Below are 14,117 nucleotides of genomic sequence, written 5' to 3'. Positions count from 1 at the left end.
CATGTGGCTACTGGAGCCTGGCCGTAGCAGGTGTTCAGTTAGGACTGCAAGTACCAGAATACACCAGTGGCCATGTCGCTTCAACACCTAGGAGGTTATTTGAACCCTGTAACATCTGGAAGGAGAGGATGTGGCTGAATGGTATGGCAGAGTCAACGCCAGTGCTGCTGTGACACTCTGGCCAGGAGGCTGGGGCGCCTTGAGAGCTCAGCCCTTCCTTAGAGTAGTGTTCTGGGGACAAGAGGGATCCTCTCAAATCTAGATATCACGCCCACATTCCACACTGGAAAGGGCAGACTGGAAAAGGAACACGCACAGGACTGAGTGGTTGAGTCTGACCCTTTTTATGAGGAGAGCAGACACTTTCTCAGAATTCCAGAGAAACCGTCACCTCCCCCAACATGAAAACATGCTCCTGTGTTCTGTTTGAGACGCACTCATATTTTTCCTTTTGTGTTTGGGCCTCTGGTCCATCTGAAATTGATGTCCAAAAGTGGAATCACATCAAGGTTAAGCCCATACTCTTTTTAACTGCTGTGCTTGGAGGTGACCATTGGTAGTGGCTCTGGAGCCATATCCACTGGGTTTAAATCCTTTCTGGCTGTGCCACCTACTCGCTGTATGACCTTGGGCAAGGTACCTCTCTCTGCCTCTGGTCTGTTAGAAGTGGGGATGCTAATAGACCCTACTTCACAGGGTTGGTATGAGAGTTAAATGAGTTGATAGTTAAAGAACTAAAAACAGTGCCTGGCATGTAGTAAAATCAAAGTAAAAACCTCGTACTTCAAGCCAGAGAATTTATTTGCAAAGCCACATGGGTCTGGGAACTGGGCAGGGAATCCCAGAGCCATCAGTGGGAGTGGTGAAGTGTGTCACTGAGGTTACTGTTTCTTCTGTACCAGAAATTGCCAGCTGTCCTCTCGAAATGTCTGTTTCGGGGTGGTTTCCCACCGGCAGTGACAGAGTTCCCCTGACTCCACAACTTCAGCACATTTGGTGGTGTCACGCTGACATTTTAACCAATCTGCTGTGCATGAAATGGTCAGGCTTTGTTGCTTTCCCTGAGCAGAGGCCTGTCTGGAGCCATTCTGCCATGGAGTTACTTGAGCTAGGCTGGAGGCATGACAGTTAGTCCCTGACCCTTCCAAGTGAAGTCCTTAGAGCCCTGCACCGTGATGCTTATCTTGGGTGGGAAAGGACAGAAGATGAGAATGTGAAACCTTGTAGTCAGTCACCCAGCCTTGGTCATATCGTGAACTGAATCAGATCGTGAAAGAACCGGGGCTAAAGCATTGATGTGTTATTAATAGAATGTAGGTCATTGGAGAAAAAGTGATTAATTGCAAGATGATCTCAGCGGCTGCCATATGTGTAGTGGTCGAGGGCCTAGATTTTCCCAAGGCAAAGTCCTTTCCTCAGTGGCAGCTTCTCCTCGTTGGCAGCTGGGTAGAGGCAGTTGAATGAACAGATGTTTCCTGAGTCACTATTTCAGAGGCAGGATAGGGGGTGGATATAATGGGAATCCTCTGAGTGAAGAGTGGTCGAACCACTTCTTCGGTGGGTAAGCCCCTGATACCTCAATGTAAGTGGTAAAGTCTGGAAAGGATAGTGCAGCTTATGGCAGAAGGTGCCCCGAGGGGCTTGGTTCTCCTTCACCTCAAATCTCAGTGCCTAGATCAGCTGCGTACACAGTGGGCTGCACGGAGGAGAGAGACCCGGCTGCCCCCGTCAGCACTTGGTCAGGAGGGGTGCATGTGTAGAGGGTGGGTGAACACTGCCCAGGCTGTGCGTCCTGTTCCAAGACAGAAAGCAGAAGAGAGCCTGCTTGCTTCTCTGGACACAGGGAGAGCTGGTGGTCCTGATCCCAGCCTTTGAGGCTAATAATCTGCCCAATTGGAAAAGCAGGTGCCAGCAACAGTCTCTGACCGGTCAGATTAGCCACACCCTTTTTACCTGGTCTTTGGAGAGGATCAAGTAAAAGGGAGTGAAGAGGTCTGAGTGGATGAGCCTTTCTTTCTCTCTTTTTTTTTTTTTTTTAGAGAGAGTGAGGAAGGGAGAAACATCAATTTGCTGTTCCACTTACTTATGCTTTCACTGGTTGATTCTTGTATGTGCCCTGACTGGGGATCAAACCCACAACCTTGGCATATTGGAAGGATGCTCTAACCAGCTGAGCTACTGATCCAGGGCCTGGATGAGTCTTTCCATATTAATTGAAATGGAAATACAAGGGAAGACTAGAAATGTCAGGTCCAGAAACACGGGAACAGAAAGGCCCAGGTGCTCCGGCTGCCTTGGGGTCAGAAGAGCAGCACCCCAGCTGGCCAGCCTCGCAGATGTATCTCCCACAGAACCATGGCGATATTTTTGTATTCCCCACCATGGTTTCCCAACCTTGGATCCCCAACCACAGATGGGAAATAACTGTTTTTGATCTGAGGTTAGTTGAATCCACAGATGCGAAGGACCGACTGTATAATCACAAGTTATATACAGATTTTTGACTGTGTTCAAGAGCCAACTGTACTTTGAAATGTGATATATGAGATTGGTTTTCAGTATGTTGACTGTGGAGTGATGGAACATGGTCAGATACTTCCCTGAAAGCCCATTTTATAAAACAGAACAGAGTGAAGCTGTTGTAGGTAAACAGGGGTGTGGAGGCCTGGAGCTTCACCCACTCCTCCCCTTACCCTCTGCAGTCTCTCCTGAAGACCATACTCAGCGGAGTTCAAATTAGAACCTTCTGGGGCTCTAGGAGGCCTGGCTCTGCCTTCAGCTGGCTCTGGGCCCCAGACAACTCACTGAAGCATTCTGAACCACAGTTTCCTTGAAGTGGACAGATCAGACTAGATCTGAGTCCTTCACCCACTTCCTGTGGGCAGCTTCAGAGGTCTTTGACATCCTTGAGACATGTGGTATTTTGTAGGGTTTTGTTTTTTCTGGAGGACATGATATAGTTTTGTCAGCTTCTTAGAAGGATCTTATTCACTCAAACATGAAGGAGCACTGTATTGATTTCTGAGGCCCTTTCCAGTCCTATCAGTCAGTTATTTCTGTTGTATATGATAGAATCACCCCAATTCAAATTGGCTTAAACTGCAAAGGGAAGTTAATGGCTCTGAGACCTTGGAAAATCCCAGAGCTGGCCTGACCGGAGTCAGTATTCAGGTGTTCTTGTCAAGATCCTGCCCTTCTCCACTTCTGCTCGCCTCTCTCAGCTTCGACTACATTCTCAGGTGTCCCACGCCCAGGGAGCACAGTAGCCCTCAACAGCCCCTGCCTCACATCCCATCCCTTTCCCCCAGTAATTCCAGCAAAATTTCCAGGGCCAGCTCTGATTGGCCCTGCTTAGGTCATGTGTTTCTTCCAGAACCCATCACTGTGGATGAGGGGAGGAGCCACTAGGGCTAGGAGTTAGGCCAGGATGCCCTCTCACCCCCAGGTTCTCTCATCTGGGATTCTGTTTCTTGATATAATCCCTGGGAAGCTTTGTGCTTGGCCCTGTGAGTGTAACATATGAGACAGGTGGGACACGCTGTTGCTGCAGTGGGTGTGCTGGGACATCTGGGGTCCTGGGTGAATTCTTAGCCCTATAGCCCATCATTGCTGCCATTTCCAAAACCCCTTGGCATCTTCCTCTCTGCTATGGCCCCTCGCATGTATGAAGGGATACCAGACTGTTGGACATCACAGCTTCCTCCAGTTGGCAGGAAGATTCCCAGCTCAGAGAGGCAGAGCATCACTGCTCATCACTGCTGATGTGTCTTTCAAGAGCCATACGTATCACTGTAGAGAAGGAAAGGGGGGAAATTAGAGTGGCAGGAAAGCAATTTCCATTGCAGTTTAAAAGGCAGCTATTAAAATTTTACAGGAGCTTGATTGCATGGGCTTTCTGACCATCCCAGGAATTTTTTAAATGGCAAGTCTGGTGATAAAGGAAAATGTTCTGGGGACTCCTGGCTCCCTCCTGCCCTGCCAAGCATCTTCAAAATCGAAATTGTTAGGGCTTCATAGACCAGCTTAGGGATAGCACCTACCCAAGAGGCTATTTCTGAGTTTTTTTAAAGTATGTGTTTTTCTGTATTTGCTGTTTCTATGTATAGTAACTGTTTTTAAATTTTCTTTTGTGCTTTCCTAAGTGACTTGGTAATGAGCTATGGGAATCATCAGGAACTACAGTTGCTGCTGTCCTTGCATGTTGAGAGACATTTAGTCGTGTGAACAAATACAAATGCAGGTCAACCTGCCTAAGTATAAAAGGATATGTATGGACTCAAGTCTTTGACAATGTACATGTAATGGCTTCAGGCATGGCCGGATCCAGGGCCTCTCCTGGGGTTGCCAGGACCTGGTTTCCTTCTGCCTCCCAGTTCTGCATTTCTCTGGGTTGATTTTAATCTCAGGCTCTTAGGTAGCTCCCCATGTATATCAACCGTCTTAGTAGTCCCAAGGAAAATAATCTCTTTCCCTGTAGTCCCAGCACATGTCCCGAAGCTGGTGTTTATTGGACCCAGTCAGCCTGGCTTCAATGCCAGGGCCACCCTGAGCAATCTGAAGCCAGGGCCAGGGAAGAAGGGGTCCAGTCACTTTATTAGTCAGGCCTGGATCATATGACCATTCCCCCCCTTTCCCTACTAACTCAAGGGTAGGGTCATTCCCACAGGAATTCCGTGAGTTGAGTGGGAAAGGTGAAGGTCCAGGGGCTGAGGTGCAGTCTGAGCCAAAATAGCCAATGCTCAGAACCCCTTCCCTTCAGAAGTCCACAAGGATCTGAGTCTACACCCCCTCCAATTGTTAGCTTCCCTGGGAACACGCTCCACCTTCCCCTGTCTCAGGTACAGCTTAGGGGTTCTTAATCTCTGGACCAGGGACCCTTGAAGGGTCCTTCAATGGCATTTAGAGGACTGGGAAGTTGGCTGGGGGAAAAATTACATCTTTATTTTCTCTACTATCTAACCAAAATTTAGCATTTTTTTTTCCTTCTGAATGAGGGCCTCAGGTCACAACTGTATTAGCTATACCTGTGACTGTCACCGCTAGAAATCATAACTATTTCCATATCACATAATAGTTGTGGCAGGTACCATAAAATATCATTAGACTCATCCGTTTCCAAATTGCTGTAGTCTGTAGTTATGCCTCTGCTCTCCTCAGGCCTCCTCCGGCCACTCTGTGAAATAGCAGCCCCATCCCCTCCTCCCCCGCTCCCTGACTTCATATTATGTGTTTATTGCCTTCCTTGCCTACTGGAATGTCTTCCCCGAGGACAATGACTTTGTCTCCATCACTGGTGTCCCCTCTGGTGTCCCCTCAGTGCCTGGCACAGAGCAGGTGTTCAATAAATGTTCATTGAGGGAGTGAATTTGTGAATGACAGAATACAGTTAGCAGGGAGGCGCAGGGTGGCCAAAGACATAACCTCGGTTTTTTCCATCTCTGTAGATGCACAGCCGTTGACCAGCTCTCCTGGGACCCTCAAGGAACACTAGAGTCCAGAACGTACTCAGGGTGAGTACAGTGTGCTTGTTTATTTGTTTGCTTCAGTTTTACAACTGGTACACCTAAACCTTTATTATGAGGAAAAAATTTATTCAAAAGAGTGTCAAGGGAAAGATGGAAGTCTCCTTCACTGCCCCTCTGTGCCTACAAGTGTAACATCCTCAGGGCTAGTTACCGTCAGAGGTTGGGTAGGTGTCCTGCCAGACCTCTTCCTGCTCATGAACATTTCTACTTATGTACGTACACACTTATTATTTTAGTTTGCTACTTAAAGAGAAAAGCTATTCCATGTGGCTGCCTCTGTAGCAGTTTCCCACTGTCCCCAGCAGTAGGATACCTTGGAAATCTTTGTTCAGAGCGTGCATCAGTGTGTCATAGTCTTTTTTCTTTCTTTTTTTTAACTTTTTTAACTCAATTTTTTAAATTTACAGAAAGTGGAATTCACTCTTTGGTATACAGTTTCTGAGGTCAGACAAATGCATAATCATAATGGAAAATGGCCCATCACCCACCCTTGTGGATGTGCTGTTTCTCCATAGGCAAAAAATATAGTGTAGGTATTTACAAATGATTACAACATGTAAATATAGTAACTATCTCTAATATAACGGTTTTGAATATGTTACATTCAGGTTTCTGGGGGACTTGTTAGTGGACACCCTGCTGTTTCTGTGGGATAGAGTCTAAGCAGAGGGTGTGCCTCAGAGGGTGCGGCCTGCCTTCTCACTGGGGCTGTTAACCTGGGTCCTTGGTGAAGGTGCCGTCTGCTGGGTTTCCCCACTGGAAACTGTCTTGCCCTTTGTAATTGAAAGCTATCTTGGGGAAGTACTTTGAAACTACTCCTCAGACTTCCTCCCACTAATTTTGGCATGGCCTTGCTGAGGTAAATCTTGCCTGCAGCAGTTATTACCATGGTATTTCCCTAATGGTGATTTTTGTATGTCCCTCATTTCTTCTACACTTACTGATTATCCACATAATTCATTCTGAAAGGAAGACCTGCTCCTTCTCATTTATTTCAGCTTTCGGCGATTAACGTGTTTCTGGATGGCTGCAAAAATACTCCTTTTATTGTAGCACATTCCTGGGTAAGGTGGTGAAGGTCCCAAGTTCTGAGTGAATTTCTAGTACTGCCTCCCAGACTTCAGGGAAAGCAGCATTCTTTCTACGTGGTAGGCCTTAGGGCCTTAGGGAACTGGGAAGCAGGAGATGGGCTTTCATTTGCTCACACTTTCGCTTCTCTCCTTTATTCAACACATGTGCATTTGAGCACCTATTGGTATGTTCCAGGCACTAGGGATTCACGAATGAACAAAATAGACAAAATTCCTTTCTCTGACATTCTCCAGGCGGATAAAAATAGACGGATAAACAAGTGAATGCAGGAAAGGTGTGTGGGGACAAGAAACTACAGAGATGAGTAAGGCATGACTGGGTAAATGAGTCAAGACTGACTGGGAGTGTGGACGGTTTTAGACAAGGTGATGCGAAAGGTCTCTCTGAGGACGCCCTGAGTGGAGGGAGTAAGGCAGGTGCCCAACCCAGTTCTTCAGCCACCCCTGGGAAGATCTAAACAGATTATCTCACTTTGGATCAGGGTTTCAGGATTCATGACAAACAGAAAAACATGCCCCCTCTCTGAGCAGCAGCTTCTTCTTAACCTGTAGCTCACTGTTGCCCTGTGGAAATGCCAAGTATTGCCACATCTTCTGATATTTTTTCCCTAGTAAAAAACAAAAATGAGGAATTTTTGCTAGTCCATCGCACCCAAGTTATGCTGTATCAGATCATTTTTAGTGGTATGTTGATGAATATATTTTGTTGGTTTTCATTGTACTTATTTATTGAGTTACTTTTGTGGCAAAGGATTCCTGTTTTGCATCTTGGTGGTAATGCAGATTCCTTTTAAAACATATGTATATACATTTAAGTGTAAAAGTAAGTTGATTTAAAGAAAATATTGAGTAAATAATTGTACAGATGGGACACAGAAGAGGCTGAAAAGGAAGGGCGGAACACAGCAATCGAGCTTTTTGGTAAACACTGTTCTGGCTTGGCCTTTCACTCTTCCTCCTCTAGATCTGGGGTTCTCAACCAGGAAACTGAACTGAGTTTGGCAAACGATTACCATGGACATGTGCCCCGAGCCTTTTGTGTCTTGGTGGGTGCATCAGGCAGGAATGCTTTCAGCTGCAAGAACAGACAGCCCAGCTCACAGCAGCTTAAACAAACAAGGACTGATTTCTCTTCCATCACAATAAACCTGGAGGCAACTTGGCTGCCATTAGTTGCGAGGCTGAGTGAGGTACAGGCTGGCACCCCTGATTTGCTGGGCCTTCCCCTCATGGTTACAAGATTGCTGCTGCAGCTCCAGCCAGAACAAGGAGGGGGAGGCTCAGCTCCAGCAGTGTGTGTTTTTCAGCCCTGGGCTGCTTAAGCATCCCAGACTCCCCACAGAAGATTCCACTTACATCTCATTGGTCAGAAATGGGCTGCATGGCCTTCCAAGGAGGGTGGGAAATCTGATTTTGCTTGTAGGCCTCTCCTGAGGAGGAAGCCAAAGAAAAAGAGAATTGAGAGTGTCCACTGGGTTAGCAGCCAGCAGTACCTGGCTCCCCAGGGGAAGAAAAACAATAATAATTAACATTGGTGGGTGTAGACTGTGCCAAGCCCTGCTGTAAGCACTTTATGTGCATGATCTCATTCCGTCCTTACACCCAGCCTATTAAGTTGCTCTGTGATCGCCCCATAAGAATGACTTGGAAACTGAGGCGCAGAATGGTGAAGCCACTTGCCAGGTAGAGGAACCAGGATGAGAACCTTTGCAGTTCATCTTCACAGCCCTGACTCTTGGCCACTACACTTGTTGCCTCCAGTGAGGTCATGGATGCCCAGATGGCTAGCTCTCTGGCCTCAGTTTACATTCTTCCAGGAAGGGAGGAAGAGGGCAGCGTATTTTACTTTAAGGAAATTTTGATCATTAAAAACTTTGCTTGTGAATCGCATCCACTCTTTGTAACTACCTCTCATTAGTTCTGGTCCAGTCCTGGTGAGCAGCACCATCCACTTGTCTTCCTGGCTGCCCTTCAGGGCTTGCAAATGACTGAGAAGACTTCTCTTGGCCTCCCTTTCCCAGACAAATTGTACCTGTGCTTTTCATTACTCTTCCCAGGATGAGGCTCCCAGCCTTGGGATTCTGCTGGCCAACTCAGCACATATTTAACATGCACCTCCTCTGTGCCTGTCCCTGTATTGCTGAGGTGTGAGGTGTGGGTGAGACAGCTTTGTGCCTGGGTGGGTCCTACACTCATTGGGCTCTTCATCCAGTGTTGGGGGGGCAGGCCCCCAGTGACAGCCCAGAGTGGTCAGGGCTGTATGGAAAAGCTAGGGGACAGTGGGAGCCGAGAGGGGATGCCCAGCCCTGCTTGGGGGCCTGGAAGGGTCCCTAGAATCATCTTTGAGCCTTAGAGAAAGAATGGAGATGCATCAAGGAGCAGTCTTTCCTTTCTCTGTAAAATAAAGCGTTTGGACTTGGGTTTCCATCCATCTATCTTTTCAGCAAACATTGACTGGGCATATCCCATTTTCTGGTCCTGTGGTGGGCACTAGGGCTACAGGGATACCCTCCTGGAAGGATGATACCCTAAGAGTTTTTGTTTCTCCTAAGGTTGTCTTGAGAATTAAAAGGTGATTATGAGTCTCAAGTACTTAGAACAGTGCCTGGCACAGAGTAGTCACATAATAGATGAGATGGTGGTAATAACCGTGGTTTACATTCATTAGCCCCTACCTCATGTCAGAGGTTAGGCAGCTTAGTCACCAGCCCATAAGATAATAAACTGTAGTGGCTGCTGTTGTGATGGTTCACTCGCCACTTATGAGTATGTACCTTATGTCCAGGCCCAAGTTTGCATGGTGCCTGGATATGGCAGAACTGCCCTGGGAACAGGCCTTGTACAGTTGAGGCCTGGGCCAGAAATTTCGTGGGAGAAAACGGGAGTTTCTTTGCTCTGTTTGGAAACCCACAGCTGTTTTCCTCCCAGTCCCCTTTCCATCTAGTCTAGTTTCCAGGCCTCTCAGCACTGGCCTCCAGCGCATGGGCTGCCCTTGACCTCTGTGGCCAGAACGCATGGTTGCTCTGCTCAGCCCATCAGTTGAGTCCCAAATTAGATCTGACAGTATGATTTATTCCCTGGGATGGCGCTGGAGGGCAGAGCCCCAGTGGTTGATTCCACAGAAGGCTGTCAGCCCAAATTAGTCCAGGCCCTTCATGCATCGTTGCTGGTTCAGCTTCGTCCAGCGAATAGAGTTTTCCAGGGTATTAGGGCTTCTGAGCAGCCTCCTCCCATCCCCCGGCTCTGAGACTTAGCTGTGATTCCTAAGGAGCTGTGTTTGATGACGACCTCCGAGGCAGGCTCTGTCTGAAGGGAGCCGAGTCTCAGGGTCCTTTCGTCTGCTGCATCGGGAACTGAAAGTGGCGATTCCCCAGGGAGTACAGACCAGCCAGACTTAACGATGCTCTGACTTACGATTTTTCAACTTTACAGTGGCGTGAAAGTGATACGCATTCAGTAGGAATCATAGAAATTCTGAATTTGTATCTTTTCCAGGGCTGGCAGTACATGGTGTACGATGCTCTCGTGATGCCGAGCAGTGGCAGCGAGATGATTTTGCCCAACTGTATGTGTGGGCAAGGCTGAGCTATGCTGTTTGTAGGTTAGGTGTATTAAATGCATTTTCAACCTTCCATATTTTCAACTTAGCTGGATTTATCGGGACATGGCCCCCCTCATAAGTCGAGAAGCATCTGTAGCTGTTCTCTCTGCCCCTCATCCTTTCCCTGAGGTTCAGGACTGGCAGCCAGAGGCCACTGGCTTGCTGCTCACCTCCCAGGCTGTGATCACAATTGCCTCTGCCTCTGGCTGCTTTCATTTATTCCCAGGACTGCCAGGATGGACAGGATTCTACTGTGATAACAAATCTACCCTGAAATCCTGGAGGTTGGGACACAACAAATGTCAATTTCTTACTCATGAAAAGGTAGATCAGGGTGAGACTTTGCCTTGTACATCGGGGACCCAGGCTGGCAGGCTCATGACTGGAACACACAGCCTCCAGGGTCACCATGGCAGGACAAGGGACCTAGAGAGTCACACAGCAGAACTTAGAGAGTGACACAGTTCATTTTCACTCACCCCTGGAACTAGCTGTGTGGCCCTGCCCAACTGCAAGGCGATGGAAATGTGGGGGGCAGATGGGTATTCAGGGAGCAGTAAATATCCTGGCCACAAGAGACAGGTGTGGTTTTTATTAAGCACCTACTGTGTGGCAGGTCTTCTAAAGGCTCTGGAAATACAAAGGCGTCCTTGCCTTCCTGGAGCTCATAGTTCAGTGGAGGAAACAGAATCTAAGAACGTAATTACAGAAGCAGCTCTGTAATTACATCTGTGCTAAGTGCCCCTATGGAGGAGCGGTGGGAGCATATCCAAGGGGCGCCTGGCATGTTTGGGTTGGGCAGGAGATGTCTGTCATGAGGACTGCCATTTGTGAGGAGGCCTAAAGGCTGAGTAGGCCTTATGGAATGGGGCGAGCGTTCCCGGTAGAGGGAACAGAATCAGCGGAGTCCTGGATGTGGGGAGGAGCTTGACTCTGTGAGGGCATTGGAAGATGGCCAGCATAGCTGTAGGATCATGAATGGGGCAGGTGGCTGGGGCAGACCATGCAGGGTCGGCGTGCTATGGGGAGGAGTTTGGTATTAGTAACACCTGCCTTTTGGAGCTGTTGAAAGAATTAAATGAGCTCCGTCATTCCTTCAAGGAATGCTGAGTTTCTACTCTTTGGTGAGCGGTGTTTCAGGTACTAGGGACATAGCAGTAAACAAGACAGACAAATTTCCCTGCTCTCATGGAGCTGGAACTCTAGAAGGGGGAAACAGACAATGAACAAGGAAAACAAATAATTAAGGTCATATTACATCGTGAAAAACGTATGACCAATAAATAGGGTAATTTAACAGAAAGTATATAGTTTGGATGCTTTGGGCTTACACATAACAGAAAACCCCATTTGTCTTGGCTTAAATCATTGAGAAATGGGTGGACTCCCCAACTCCAAGTCCAAGGGTTTGTTGGGCCCTCTTTCTAGGCTGGTTACTTGACAGCTCAGCAATGGCATCGAGAACCCAGATTTATTTTGGTAACAGCTCTGCTGTCAGTGATGCTGCCTCTCCTTAAGGCGGGTCCTTTCCATGGTCTTAAGGAGGCCGTTAAGGACACTACAGGAAGTCTCAGGTAGAAACAGAAGTTTTTCAGACTTGGTGTGCTCCCAAGGATCTCTGCTAGCCCACCTTTGTGGGCAGTGCATTGTAGGGCCAGTGGGAGAGCAGGGAGGAGGCAGCTGCCACAGTCCTAATGGGAGGCAGTGGAGGACAGGACCAGGCCGGGGAGAGTGGGGGCTGGGGAAGGGCTGGTTAGAAGGTAGACTGGACAGGGCTTGCTGACAGCATGGCTGCTCGAAAGGGGGAACACTCAGCGCACGCGGATGTCCACCATGTACTATGTCTCCTGCTTGTAAAAGTTAGGGAGCACATTTGCATTTTACAGGCTCTGAGAAATCTTGCAGGAAAGAAACCTGCTACTTTGACTGTGGAACCTTTTTATTTTCTAAAACACACTTACTAACATGTTCTGTAGAAAAATTTGAAAAATGTTGCTTTGGTAACTATTCTCATTGCTGCACATTAGAATCACATGGGAGCTTTAAGAAACTCCCAGGCCTGTGCCCTGCCCCAGCCCAATTCATTAGGCTCACCAAGGATAGGACCAGGTGTGCACCGCTTTTCGAAAGCTCCCCAGATGTTTCCAGGGCGCAGCTGAGAGTGAGGACAACTACTTGATCGTGTCCTTGGGCAAGTTCATGTTATAAAGCTCTATTGTTTACTTGCATGTCTGCTTATCCAACTCATACTTGCCTGTTATTTAAAAAAAAAATCAAAGAACCCAGAATCTTCCAAGATAACCACTTTTGCAAGCTGATGTGTACCTTCCAGACTTTTTTAAATAGTTGTACTTAAAAAAATACCATATGTGTTCCAAAACAAGGTGATTTCCCATCTTTTCAAAGGGAAGATTAAAAAAAACTGAATTGAGGGGGCCCATTTGAAATATTTAGGTTTATTCTCCTCTTAGGTGTGCAGTGGCGATCTCTAAAGTGTAACCGCTAACTTACCATGTTACAGTAAAAAACGATGTTTTTTTAAAGACAGTTACTGAGATGGGTAAGTGGATAAATGTGAACATACGTAAGTATGCTTTTGAGTCAGTCAGACTAATCATTCCAGTATGAGGAATGAATGACAATTCAGGAAAGTTCCGTGTCACCCTACACAGTGACACTGCTTCAAGACCATTTCTAGTATGGTCTTATGCACTCTTTTTTCCATTTTCAAAATTCTAGTTTAAATGTCCCTCTATATCCAGTAAGACTTTTACATCAAGTATTTTGTTTAAATTAAATGAATTTTGGTGACAGTTATTGTCCCTATCTCGCTTTCTGAGGGAATCTTTAAAGAGCCTGTTTAAGTGACTTATAACACTTGGAACTGTGATGTCAGTCTCTCAGGAGTGGGTCCTGAGTCTGTTATAACATATGCCTCCTTTTTCGTTGTTGCCAAAACTAGCGTCATTTAAGTCCTTAGAAGCTAATGTTTTTCCTAAACTTACTTTGTTCAAAATAATAATATGAAAACTCTGAAAGACAATTGTTATTCTGAGGATCATATTGGGGTGGAAATCTTGCTTTATATTTGGTTAGATCTTGTAGTCAAAATAAGTAAATTAGATTAAGCACATGTAGTTGGCTCAGTGGTGTTTGCCCTTCCTGCCAGGAGCAGTAACTAGTTGAAGAGAATGGGTTCTCAGACTTTCCCAGCTTACTTTTATTCATTCATCCATTCAGCGTTGATTAATTTCCTGTCAGCTACCCTAAGAACCAGTATGGAGGACAGTACAGTAGTAAAAATGACCTGTGTTGAAATCCCAGCCCATTCTACCTCTCCTGAGTGTGGCCAAGGCACATAGCCTTCCTGTGCCTCAGTTTCCCCATCTATAAAATAGAGTGGTTGTGGGGATTCAGGGATTTAATATAGAGCCACAATCCTAGGTGGAGCATGATTCAGACAGATTATCTTCACTGCAGAAATATCCATGTGACAGATGCTTCCCCAGACCCTGCCCCAGGGTACAGGCTCTGTATTGCCTTTCTAAAATCCCAATTATCCAGAACTCTGAGACACATCTGGCTGAGAGGTAGGAAAGGGATCATGGAGCCGTGTATATAAAGTATTCAGCATAGTGAGTGGCACATAATAAATGCTGTGCAAATATTATTATTATTATTAAAGTACCTCACCGTCCTTAATCATCACCATGGGAATTCAAATGGTAACCACCATGAGATACCATTATACACCCACCTCAGAGGCTAAAATAAAAGACAACATGTGAGGAGATGAGGCCAGAGAATGACATGTGAGGCCTTGTAAGGACTGAGGCTTCCTCAGAGGCACAGTGCGAGGGCTCTGAGCAGAGAAGGGCCGTGATCTGACTCACGTTGATA

The 14,117-nt window shown here is 46.8% G+C and overlaps 1 protein-coding gene across 9 annotated transcripts in view; it reads left to right on the top strand.

Annotated features, from left to right (window-relative positions):
- The window catches only part of SIPA1L3 (signal induced proliferation associated 1 like 3), a 237,806-nt gene that overhangs the window by 140,705 nt on the left and 82,984 nt on the right, over positions 1-14,117 (top strand). For 7 of the 9 annotated variants that reach the window (XM_081119345.1, XM_081119344.1, XM_081119347.1 and 4 more), the window contains one exon: positions 5,445-5,510. The exons of the other annotated variants lie outside the window; for them this stretch is intronic. The gene's annotated coding sequence lies outside the window, so the exon portion shown is untranslated. The remainder of the gene's footprint in view (positions 1-5,444; positions 5,511-14,117) is intronic. 9 annotated transcript variants of the gene reach the window in all.

The sequence above is a fragment of the Miniopterus schreibersii genome, assembly GCF_964146895.1.
Source record: "Miniopterus schreibersii genome assembly, chromosome: 18".
Classification (NCBI taxonomy): Eukaryota; Metazoa; Chordata; class Mammalia; order Chiroptera; family Miniopteridae; genus Miniopterus; species Miniopterus schreibersii.
Note: the sequence above shows the minus strand (reverse complement) of the source record. Positions and strands in the feature narration are given on the sequence as shown.